Source organism: Mirounga angustirostris, unplaced genomic scaffold (assembly GCF_029215605.1).
Source record: "Mirounga angustirostris isolate CCGP_5_RB_7025 unplaced genomic scaffold, mMirAng1.0.hap1 SCAF_3, whole genome shotgun sequence".
In the NCBI taxonomy this organism is placed as follows: domain Eukaryota; kingdom Metazoa; phylum Chordata; class Mammalia; order Carnivora; family Phocidae; genus Mirounga; species Mirounga angustirostris.
This window is the reverse complement of record NW_026991711.1, coordinates 134,961,454-134,973,630: the sequence shown is the minus strand read 5'-3', so window position 1 is coordinate 134,973,630 and position 12,177 is coordinate 134,961,454. Positions and strand designations below refer to the sequence as shown.

Genomic DNA, 12,177 nt, shown 5'->3' with positions numbered 1-12,177 from the left:
TGTTGAGTTTGGTATGTATAGTTCCATTCTTTCCCTCAACAAATACAAACTGATATACACCTAGGTACAAACACGTTGCCTGTTCTTCCCCTCCCCACCACAAGGTCACATACCCAGGTCTTTGCAATTTGCTTTCCTTTCTCCTTTTGTTTAGTAATATATCACAGACAGGGGCGCCTGGGTGGCTCAGTTGTTTGAGCGTCTGACTCTTGGTTTCTGCTTAGGTCATGATCTCAGGGTCCTCGGGGTCCTGAGATCGAGCCCTGTGTTAGGCTCCGCACTCAGTGGGGAGTTTGCTTGAGGATTCTCTCCCTGTTTCTCTGCCCCTCCCCCTCATGTGTGTGCACGTGCGTGCGCTCTCTCTCAAATAAATCTTATATATGATATTTCTATTTTAATAGCAATATCATAATTCACAATTTGATACTTGTTACAATGCCCAATTTTATTTTAAATGTGCTGTATTATCTAAGGCTTCCAAAACAAGATGATTGCTAGTGGTATCTTACTCCTGCTTTACATGGAAATGTAGTAAATAATTTATTTAATATGATGTTTGTTTTTAGCTTTTGCTAACTAATCTTTATTACATTGAGATGGAATCCTGCTAATCTTATTTCAACTTTTTATTAGGAGAAGCTGCAGAATTTTTTCAAATGAGTCTTTGACATATTTCCATTTAATCCATGATTTTTCTCACTTATAGGTTTTTTAAAATGTTGAAGCTGTTTGCATTCTTTTGGTCATGGTATCATTTCTTCACTATACGGCTGAATTTCATTTACAATGCAGTATTTTACTTATTTAGAAATTTTAAATCTATATAACTGAAATTGCTCTGTAGTTTTTCTATTTATCAAGCTCTGTGTCTCTATAGCACCATAATCATAACCCTATCATAGTACTTACGACCTTGATGAAAATCGTGTATCTAATTGTCTGTGCATCAGCAACCAAGAGCAGGGGACGAGGTCATATTCAATTTTCTGCTTTGTGTCAAGCACAATGCCTAGGACAAGGTAGAAGCTCAATGCATCTGTGCTGAATGAAGGAATGAAAAGTTTTTATAAATGTTTCCCTTTAATCTAACTTTACCTGCTGTTTATAATTTGCCATATATTATCTTTATATCTCTTTTATTCCAATGCCAGTAATGTCCACGTTTCTATCTTCACTAGTTCCCTTACGGAAATACCATTACTGAATACAACATCGCAGTTAAAATGAATAAACTACAGCCACATGTATCATGCCTTACAGACTATTGTGATGATTAAGTGGAATAATATATGTAAAAAGGGGGGCGCCTGGGTGGCTCAGTCAGTTAAGCATCTGCCTTCAGCTCAGGTCATGATCCGGGGTCCTGGGATCCAGCCCTGCGAGCCCCATGGACTCTCTGCTCAGTGGGGACTCTGTTTTCTCCCTCTGCCTCTGCCCCTCCCCCTGCTCGTGCATGCTCTCTTTCAAATAAATAAATAAAATTTAAAATATATATATGTAAAAAGGTCCTAGCACAGTGCTTAATATGTGACAAGCCCTTAGCAAATCATAGTTTCCTTTTCCTGAAATTTCAGGAAGAATAAGGCCTTGATTTTGATAAACTTTTAATTTCAACAATTATGCTATGTCTCAAGTAGGTGCTTTCTTTCTTGTTTTTTAAAGCCTTTCATGTTCCTTCTCTGATTATAAGAGTGGTGCTGGTTCAATGTAGAAAATCTGAAAAAGACAGAAACATATAGGGATGAAAATAAAAGGTACACTGTAATTCTGCCCCCCATAAACTGCTGTAACTGTATAAAAATATTAAAATTCAAATAACACTATATAGTTCTGGGACATGGTTCTTTAACTTCACAATATAAGATAAACATTTTTCAGTATCAAATATTCTATGGCGTCACTTCTGCTGGCTGTATATTATTCAAGCAGTTAGGATGTTTAGGTTTTTCTAATATTTCACTACTATAATTAATGGTGCAATGAACTTCCCTGTTGAGAAGTCTTTGCCCACGTTTCTTACTATTTCCTTGAACAAAACAGTTGTGGCAATTTTGGTCAGATTGTATGTGCATTTGATGACACCTTATGGCTATGGCTATTTTGCTTTCCAGAAAGACAAGAAAGATAAGAAAGACAAGAAAGACAGAAAGACAGACAGACAGAAAGACTGTACCAATTTATACTGCCTCTAGCAATGCTAGAGAGCACTACTCTCCCACATCAGGAGGGTACTTTTTACAAGAGAAACTGGAACAGATATGGACTGAATAGTGGAATATACAGCAACAGATTCTAACTGGTTTGATGTTTAAAGACTACCAGCAAAGTGCCATACCTTCACAGAGGACTTCTGTGGGCCACTGAAATCAAATCTTAACAGGTTGCCATGCCAGAGGGATTCCAGTCAAGCTTCTAAGTGTCAACTTCTATCTGGAATCAACTAAACATGGACACCAGTTGGACGTGATTTGGGAACCAACTGATCTGTGGGTTTTCTGAATCCAGACCCGATAGTGAGATAGCTGGAATATAATGCAAAACAAGCTAAGCACTCTGCTCCTGGCCAGGGCCTGCGACTTCAATTTCTTATGCCTTGAATATTCAGCTCTAACCTTTCTCCTGCCTCTGGTCTGAAGGGTCTGAGACGCACTGTGAAGTGGTTAAAAAAAAAAAAAAGGAAGATAGCAAAAAACATCAGCTAATAAGAGCTTCCACTCTTTGTTAATTTCTGCAACTCTAACCCTCTGGCATCTGCCAGCCTCACTCTGTATTGGAGCCAATGAATTTCAAAAATAATTAAAATTAATGAATTGCTCTTTGTGATAGGACCCTGAAAACTTAACAGCGATAATTAGTAGGAAGTGGAAAGTGGGGAAAGTGTCACTTGCTGATAAACAGAATTTCCTCATCTTGTTGATACAAGAGTCCTGTCCATCTGTGAAAGTGATGCTCTATTGAGTCAAAGACGACCTACGACTGGGTTTACAAACTGAAAGTAAATAAAGGACAAGTACCGATCTTGAAAATGATCTCCCTAGGCTAAAATCAAACCCCTCTCCCAAAGTTCCACAGTCATTGTATCAAAATGTTGGTAAGAACTCATGACAAAGTGTCCAGCAACCTTAGAGAGTCAGGCATCATGGCCGAAACAGGGCATCGAACTTTACAGCCCTGAGTAACAAAAACAAACATGGGAATTAATGGGTGCTGAGAAGTCAAACACATAAATTGATGGTAGCTCTCTGATTTCAGTTTGGGAAGGATTTTTCAGTGTGAATTTCTTTCTTGAAAGCGAGTACAAATAAAGAGTCTGGAAATGGTGGAAATGGCTTAGTGGCTGGAAGGAAGTGACCGATCTGAGCAGGGGGATCTCACCTAAATGTGGGGTTTCCCCACAGGATTTGGCATATGCCTGCATTCTATTGTAAGATGGTTGTATTTATGTATTTATTTTTAAAGATTTTATTTTTAAGTAATCTTCACACCCAACTTTTGGCTTGAACCCACAACCCTGAGATCAATAGTTGCGTGCTTCACTGACTGAGCCAGGCAGGTGCCCCAATAAGATGACTTTAGATAGTAAGTGGTCAAACATGTTTTTTTCAGCTTAATAGTTAGGGATTAATTATAATTCATATTTAAACCACTCAACTAGCACAGTAAAACCTTCGTTTCACAAGAGTATACTTTCTCTTTCAAAAGAAATGTATTTAAGTTTAAAAAATGAGAGGAGTTTAAAAATTAAATATGAATGTAGGTAGAATTCGGTTCTGCCAAAAATTGAAAACTTGGAATGTTGTGGAAAATTTCAAGGTAGCTATTTTATAATCTTCCTTCTTGAGGTTTAGGAGGTACATTTCATCAAATCTAAGAAAATTTAAATTATAAAATGAAGCATTATTTTATGTACCACAAAGAAACAAAATGCTGCCAACTGAACTATGGCCCATGCTCTCTTAGCACTTAGAATTTTATTTTATGTTTAATGAAAGTGCCCTTTTAGACTTACCAGTCATAATTTTTTTTTTTTTAATATGGAATGCTTCACGAATTTGCCGGTCATCCTTGCTCTGGGGCCATGCTAATCTTCTCCGTATCATTCCAATTTTAGTACAAAGTGAGCACAGTCATCATTTTTTTTTTTTAATTACATATTATAGTGCTCTGTTTCTGTGCCTTCCTGCACATATAATAAGTTTGCATCTCAATTCATAGCACAGTGGAATCATTTTGAAGATATTTTAACAACACTAAAGCTCAAGTCCCGTGGTACTGACATTGCGCATAACTCAAATGAAGTGGCAGCCGAGCACCTATGACCACATTTTCGCATGTAGAGGCAAGGGCGCCCACAATACTTTTTTGCTGCCTCTGATTTCAGAAGAATAAAAAGGTGGGAAAAAATGTGCGTCTTAGAATCAGTAACGTACAATAACACCACCTTCAAGGGTCTTCTTAAAGGTCACCGGGGATTGTTTCCTTTCTTGTGTCCTGGGCCTCTTCCGGGAGCAGAGATCACCAACCAATGTGAGGTCATTTCGAAAGCCTTAGAGGAAAGAAGGCGTTGGATATCGGAATGCTGTGAGATTTCACACTGTCCTGTGCTGTACGGGGTCCTAACTCAGTCACTAGCCAGGCTGGTGCAACGAGGCGACTTCTTCACGCAGCAAATCATCACACAGTTGTGATCTATGTGCAACAGTCCCAATCAAGTCAAGAGTAGAGTTTATGTAGGATTCCCCTCTGTGGCTTCCTTACCCATCATGCCTTGCACAAACCAGGTTATAGATGAAAGACAGTTGACAGGACAGCGAACTGTAGATAATTTACAATCTCATTCCTCAGTGAAATAATACTGATCTCTCAGTAGTGATATCCGCTAATAAATGCTGCTTATGAATGGCATTATGAGGACTTGCTATCAGCCAAGCACTGTTCTAACTGCTTTACTTCGCTTAACTAATTTACTACTTAACAAGCCCCAAAGTAGATACTGTTATTATCCTGACCTTACATATGAGGATACTGAGGCATGGCGTCGTCACTTAACTTGCCCAGGATCACACAGTTGTGAAATGTCAGAGCCAGATTTGAACTCAGGCAATTTGGCTTAGCATTCATGCACCTAACGTTATTGTCTCTACCATATAATACTGAAAAGTTGTCATAAAAGAATAAAAACAAATATAATTATCTAAATCTGCAGATATGTAGTAAATGTATAAATAAACCATGCTCTCTGGATTTTCAATAAACATTTGTTTATTGGTTGTTCAAAGAATGAGGCAGAAAGAAGTACTCCACGGTATGTTAAAATTAACAGTAGCAAAACCCACACAATCAACAAATGCTCTGAAGCGGGGGAGGGAGGACTGATCTTAAGACAGTAACCGTGAAGTTGAGGCAAAATGTCAAACCAAAGCAAGAAGTTTCAGGCTCTCCAAAGAGCCCCTACAGCGGATACATTAACTCAGCGTGTAAAAGTCCTCACGTGTGCCGGTCAAGGGTTAAATTCAGGCCTTATTTTGACCACACAACCCCGAGACAACATTTGGAATTAAGGGAGCTACAACAATGAATTACCTTGAACTGAAATCAAGTATCACGAAGTCTTGTCATTGTCTGGTCTGGATCCCGGCAGGCTGTGGTGAGTACTGCGTTAGGAAAGCTAATTAAACCAAGGAATTATAAATTTTTTCTTTTTTAAAGAAATGGCCATTGGGTGTTAATCAGCTGTAAAGAAGAAAGCAGAAAGCCAAGGGGATCCATAAAAGAGCTTTGCCCTGTAAGCACAGTTGCTCACCTCTGACCTCCATAACTGGGAAAGAATTTGGCTCTGGTGATATTCTCTGTGAAGTTAGCAGCTTGAATCACTGCCACCAGCAAATGAGTTTTCTCTCCTCAGAATGAACTCTCCTGAACCGCTGAAACAAAGGTCTGTGTTCCTGAACAGCTATTGTTTGGAAAATTGCTAGAAATACTGCAAAATCTGCTCCTTTCCCCAACCCCCTTGCCTGGAAGCTGCGAGTTGTGGTATTTAGCCCCAGGTCCTATGGAACAAAACTCACAGAAAGGAAAAACTGGCTGGGCAAGTAGGTGATATGCCCAAGGTGAAAAGTGAAGACACGCATAATGTTGAGCAAGTAATAAAGGAGGAGGGACTTATTTATTGTGCTACCTCTTACCTTTGAGATAATCCACATGACTGAATTACTGATTTTTGATGGCACCAGAAAGTGGTATTTGGGGACAGGCAAGGTCGAGCAGCTGGATTCTACTGAGTCTGAAGTCTTCTCTGAGTCAGCTGTAGTGAATGACTGACCAGCTGCCACAGGGTCATCATATTCAGAAATTTCCACTTCTCTCGTGTCAATGGTCTGGAGATTTTCACATAAAAATGCTTTAATACACATTACTGTAAAAACTGATAGATGTTCCACTACCATTTCTGGTCCTACTACTTCTATCACTACTCAAAACCGTCTCTTGATAGCTTGCCTTTTGTGAAAACACATTCCCATGAGGTAAGTTGGCTGGCCATAGCGTTACATCACTCTCTCCAGCGCCAAGGAAACCATTTAAGGCGTTGTTGCAAATCCTCTTGTCAACGCCAGGCCCTGTTTAGTCACGTGGTTCCATAAAGACAACATATCACTTGGAGAGTATTCTAACTCATCCATTCGGATCCTATCCCGTTCAGTGTTCTGACTATACATGCTAACTATTTCAAATGAAATAACCCCTAGTCTGCTGAATGCTGAAAAATGGAGTCCTTTTGAAGAAACAAAAACCAAATCACGATAGAAATAACAATATTATTGTAGTATATTTATTTTGGCAAGCGCAGTTCCTGGCTCATAGTAAATACTCAATAAATATCAAATAACTAAAGCATAAATATGTGGTGGATATTGAATGCAGCTGGACATTTTGTATACCTCCCCCACCTCATGCTATCAGTCACTGTCTTCCGGTCACTTTTTCTACGTCTTGGCTCCTGGACTGTTCTAGATCTCCCCATATCCTGACCCTACTGTGACAACCAAGGTGCAAGTAGTCACCCGAGGGCTGTTTCAGTTCCCTCCACATTCTTAGGGGCACATGATCTAGATCTCCCTCCTCTCCGCGTCTGCAGCATGTTACCTAGGGGCTGGGGGTGTGGGGTGGGCATGTGGGAGCACGTGGGCTTGTCCACCAGCTCCCGGGACTCCTAGAGGCCTTCCTAGGGGACCCCTCTCTTTTCGCCCCTTGTCATGTGTCACCCATCCATTACATTCAGGTGGCAGCAGTTACTCCTGTACGAGAGTCCAGAGACAGTCCCAACAGAGAAAACGGACACGCGACATAGACTTTTCTAGGGAAAATACACAAAGCTCCAAGAAAAAGAAACAAAAAGAACAAATCCCACTTGTTGCCAAAGAATACAAAATGAAAAGGATTAGGGTATACCTAGCAGAACAACAAAAAGTAAAAGGAATTGGGAAAGGCACACTTACTGTTTGGGGAAAGTAAATCCATACAACTTACTGGAGGACAATTCGGAATACGTATAAAATCCTTAAAAGAAAGATAGTGTCGGGCGCCTGGGTGGCTCAGTTGGTTAAGCAACTGCCTTCGGCTCAGGTCACGATCCTGGAGTCCTGGGATCGAGTCCCACATCGGGCTCCCTGCTCGGCGGGGAGTCTGCTTCTCCCTCTGACCCTCCCCCCTCTCATGTGCTCTCTCTCATTCTCTCTCAAATAAATAAATAAAATCTTTAAAAAAAAAAAAAAAGGAAGGATAGTGTCAAATTCAGGAATTTCACTTCTAGGAATTTTCCAAAGGAAAAAGAAATTAGGTAAGATGTATAGTTGACCCTTGAATAACACAGGGTTGAAATGCGTGGATCCACTTACATGTGTGTTGTTGTTTTTTTATAAATACAGTACAGCGCTGTAAATGTACTTTCTCTTCCTAATGGTTTTCCTAATAACATTTTCTTTCCTCTAACTTACCTTATTATAAGAATACAGTGTCTAATACATATAATATAAATGTGTTAACTGACGGTTTACATTTTCAATAAGGTTTCCAGTCAACAGGAGACTATTAGTAATTAAGTTTTCGGGGAACCAGAAACTATATATGTGGATTTTTGACTGAGCAAGGAGTTGGTGCCCCTAACTCCTGCATTGGTCAGGATCAACTGTATATCCAGGGATGTTCAATATAGCAATATTTATAATAGCAGAAGCAGGAGTTTGGTAAAATAAATTGTACTCCATTCTTAGAATTCTGTGTGATCATTAACATGATGTGTGTGTTTGTGTGTATGTGTGTGTGTGTGTGTATATATATATAGATATAGCTATATAGATATAAATATTTGACATAGGAATTTTTGAATATTGTGTTCAGTGAAAAAGCAGACCACAGGACAGGTGACTGGATGTGATATTTTTGCAAAAAGATTTCTCACATGCTTACGCTTAAAGTCTGTAGGGATATATACAAAACAGTAACAGTGGTAAGAACACAGATGATCTACATTTTAATCTTTCTTCCAATATACATTTGTGCTTTTTGGCAAAGTAAGGGTGTTATTTCAGCAATAAAAAATAATTGCTCATGTGCAGTAAGAAAACAAAGAGAGGTTTTCATTTTTCTATTCCCAGTAAGAAAACCCACAAAAATTATAACATTTTAAGTTGAAAGTGTTCTTAAAGACTACTTTAACCCTTTATTTTACAAATAAGTGGACTGAAGCCCTGGGAGATTAACTGAGTTGCCCGAAGATGTCACCCCAGGCCACTTCAGAGCGAGGCACAGAGTCAGAATCTGAACCCAGAACAGCAGTTCATTGCGCTTTCTCAAGCAACACGGTCCTTCTGAAGGGGGCTCAAGCACAGAAGTGTTACCAGGAGGGCTGAATGGCAGCCGGTCTGTGGGCACAGCCAGTCGCTGGCTCTCAGTAGGTCTTGAAAATGGCCCAGAGCATGGCCGGCTGAACAGCTGAAAGAAAACTTTCAGAGCATGAAAAATGTTCCACCAGTCTGCCTGACAAGCTGTATTTTCCCATTTGGTAGGTGAAATCCTCTACAGAAAATGCTACACTATAAAGAGCACCTTTCTCCGAGGTGTGAGTGACATCTTTCATGAGGAAGGCTCTGAGGTGATCAGTTGGATGCCAGGAATAATTAAGCAAGCCCCACAGCCAGGAGAGGACTAATGCAGAGCCTCCATTCAGTGTAGGTTGTACCAGATGAATAGATCAGCTGAGATCAATTAAAAAAGTAATTAGAGATTCTTACTCATGTGTGCTGCCCTTGCCACAAGGTTAGTTCTTGAGGTGACATTGAGAGGCCTCGCTTCTTCAGTTTTGGGATCTGGGTAACACTCTGGATTGATTCCTGCATCTTTACATCTATCTAGGAGGCAGTTAGCCCTCGTGCAATGGAGCTCTTCAACAGTGCTCGCTCCCCTGGTCCCTTCACCCAGCCTCCTTTAGACTTGGATCAAAATCCAGTCAGATTTAAAATCATTTTTTCTGGTCAGGCCAAGGGCCATATTAGCATCTCTGAGCTGGTCAGCAGAGTATTTTCAGTTCGGTAACACCCTCAGCTGCTAAGTTGATCTGGCAGCTATATATTTTTCCTGAACTGGTCTTAGGTACCTTTTCCTTGAATCCATCTTTTCTCCTTGCTTTCCAGGGGGTCCTGGGCTAGGACGGCTCAAGAGCTTATCAAAATGTGAACCGTACTTCCATTGGCATGGATTGGGTTGGGCTGTGTATCACGGAAGAATGCATAACATCTGGCTAACATGGAGAACAGTTTCTGGTCTGGAAGTAGACCCCCTAGGTGTGGTGTTAGAGCAGCTTTCTGTGTCCTCAGAGACTCAGCCTGCTATTTTTTTTATTTGCTATATTGATCAAAGTGGCTTCTATTCCCAATGCCATCTCATGATACTGAGAGTTCCAGCCATTTCGACCCATTCCAGGCAGCAGAAAGGATGAAGAGCCGAAATTACATGAAAAGTTCCAGCGGAGCCAATGTCCTCCCCTCCTGGGAGGCATTGTCTTCTTAAGGTGACTTTGATCCTACGTACTCTGATCCAGAATGTATTTCTCTGGCATTTTAACTTTTAAGAGGCAGGCATTTCCCTCACTTCCCATTTCTGACACCTTACTGTAGTCCTAAACTATTATAACCAGGATTATCTTAGAGTAAATGATCTCCTTTTACCTCTCTCTAAGTTCCAGGCCAGGATTCCTCCAACTTGTCCTAATGCATCTCAAACAGCCCAGATCTGCCAGTGCAAAATATCCCTAAAGAAGTAGCCTGTTATTCCTCCTCTCTTCACTTTTAAGTCCTGATTTTACTGATCAAGTCTCTTAGAGACTTTTCCCCATACTTAACATTATAAAGAACTTCCTCATATTTAATCTAAGTGCTTCAAATATAACTCGAACCCATTTTATGTTTTACCTACTTTGGAAATGGAGACCAATTAGCTCTATTAGACCTAAATCTAAGACTATACTTTCAGTGGTTTGTATTATATCTAAATCTTAGAAATAAGATAAGACTTTAGTTAACAGGTGAGATACGGTGGATTTATTTAGATTTCTATTTGGGGGGAGAGGATTGCAGGGAATTGTAGTATTTTTTTTTTTTTAAAGATTTTATTTATTTGAGAGAGAGCGCACAGAAGGAGAGTGAGAGGGAGAAGCAGACTTCCTGCCGAGCAGGGAGCCCGATGCGGGGCTCCATCCCAGGACCCTGAGATCATGACCTGAGCCAAAGACAGACACTTAACCAACTGAGCCACCCAGGTGCCCCAGGAATTGTAGTATTTTTAAAATACTATTTAACAGGGGCGCCTGGGTGGCTCAGTCGGTTAAGCGACTGCCTTCGGCTCAGGTCATGATCCTGGAGTCCCAGGATCGAGTCCCGCGTCGGGCTCCCTGCTTGGCGGGGAGTCTGCTTCTCCCTCTGACCCTCCTCCCTCTCATGCTCTCTGTCTCTCATTCTCTCTCTCTCAAATAAATAAATAAATAAAATCTTTAAAAAAAATACTATTTTACAAGCTAGAAAATACGTTGGAAATATAGTGTCTATAAGCACTGTACTTCCATGGCTCAAAAACTCATGCAAACATTTGAAGATATCAAGGTCCAATCTTGTGGCTATGACTTGTAGAAAGGGCTAGACTGCCTACTTCAAGGTCATGCTAATATAACTCCTCTAGGAATCAGTGACAGATATTCCATGCCTGGTCTTGTTTATCTGTGATAAGAATTTAGTATACCAGAAAATTTCTCAATACCTGAATTAACCCTTTGTAAATCTAAGATTTTAATTAAAAATAAAATTCTGAGGAGCAAAAAAAACTTGAGAGGAACCATGCCATATTGAAAAAGAGTATGATCTATAGAGCCAAAGAGACCTGGATTCAAATCCTAGTTCTGTCACTTAATGGCTATATAGTTCTGAAGTCACTTAGTTTTTCTGAGCCTTGGTTTTTTCATCTGCCTAATGGTATCAATCATACCTGTCCTGCAGGTCGGGGGCAAAAGTTTGGGAGGTATATTGCACTAAGCTGGTAGACTGTAAATTGTTTACTCCATAAACGTTTCTAGATTTGAAAACTAGGGACATGGTAGGCTTCATGAGGATTGGACAGTGTCTTTTTTAGGGTCAAGCTGGTCAAATCAAGATTTCAGTCATTGGGCACCTGGGTCGCTCAGTTGGTTGAGCTTCCGACTCCTGGTTTCAGCTCAGGTCATGATCTCATGGGTCATGAGATGGAGCCCTACATCGAGCCTCAGCACTGCACCAGTAGGGCTCAGGGCTCCGAGCTCAGCAGGGAGTCTACTTGAGATTCCCTCCTTCTGCCCCTCCCCCCACTGGCACAGGTACGCGTGTGTGCTCTTTCTTTCTCAACAAAAAAAAAGATTTCAAACTGTACTGAGGGGGGAAGAAAGAAAAGCCAAGACAAAACTGTAAAACAAATTCTGTGAAAGGCATCAGGAACTTCTATTTTTGTTTTGAATTTCTTTGTCAGGGCGAATTCCCTTCAGACAGGAAAAAGAAGAATGGGGCAAGTTCTGACATAAGGAAATGAGTTCAAATAGGGGAGAAGAGCTTATGGGCTCACCCAGCTCAGTGGTTCTCTGTCCCAGCTGCACCTGAGTAT

General features: G+C 40.5%; 1 non-coding gene across 1 annotated transcript; it reads right to left on the bottom strand.

The window, feature by feature from the left end:
- Window positions 1–4,028: 4,028 nt before the first annotated feature.
- LOC123840010 (U6 spliceosomal RNA) lies at window positions 4,029–4,132 on the bottom strand. The gene has a single exon (XR_006789841.1). It is a non-coding gene; the product is annotated as a U6 spliceosomal RNA (small nuclear RNA).
- Window positions 4,133–12,177: the final 8,045 nt, after the last annotated feature.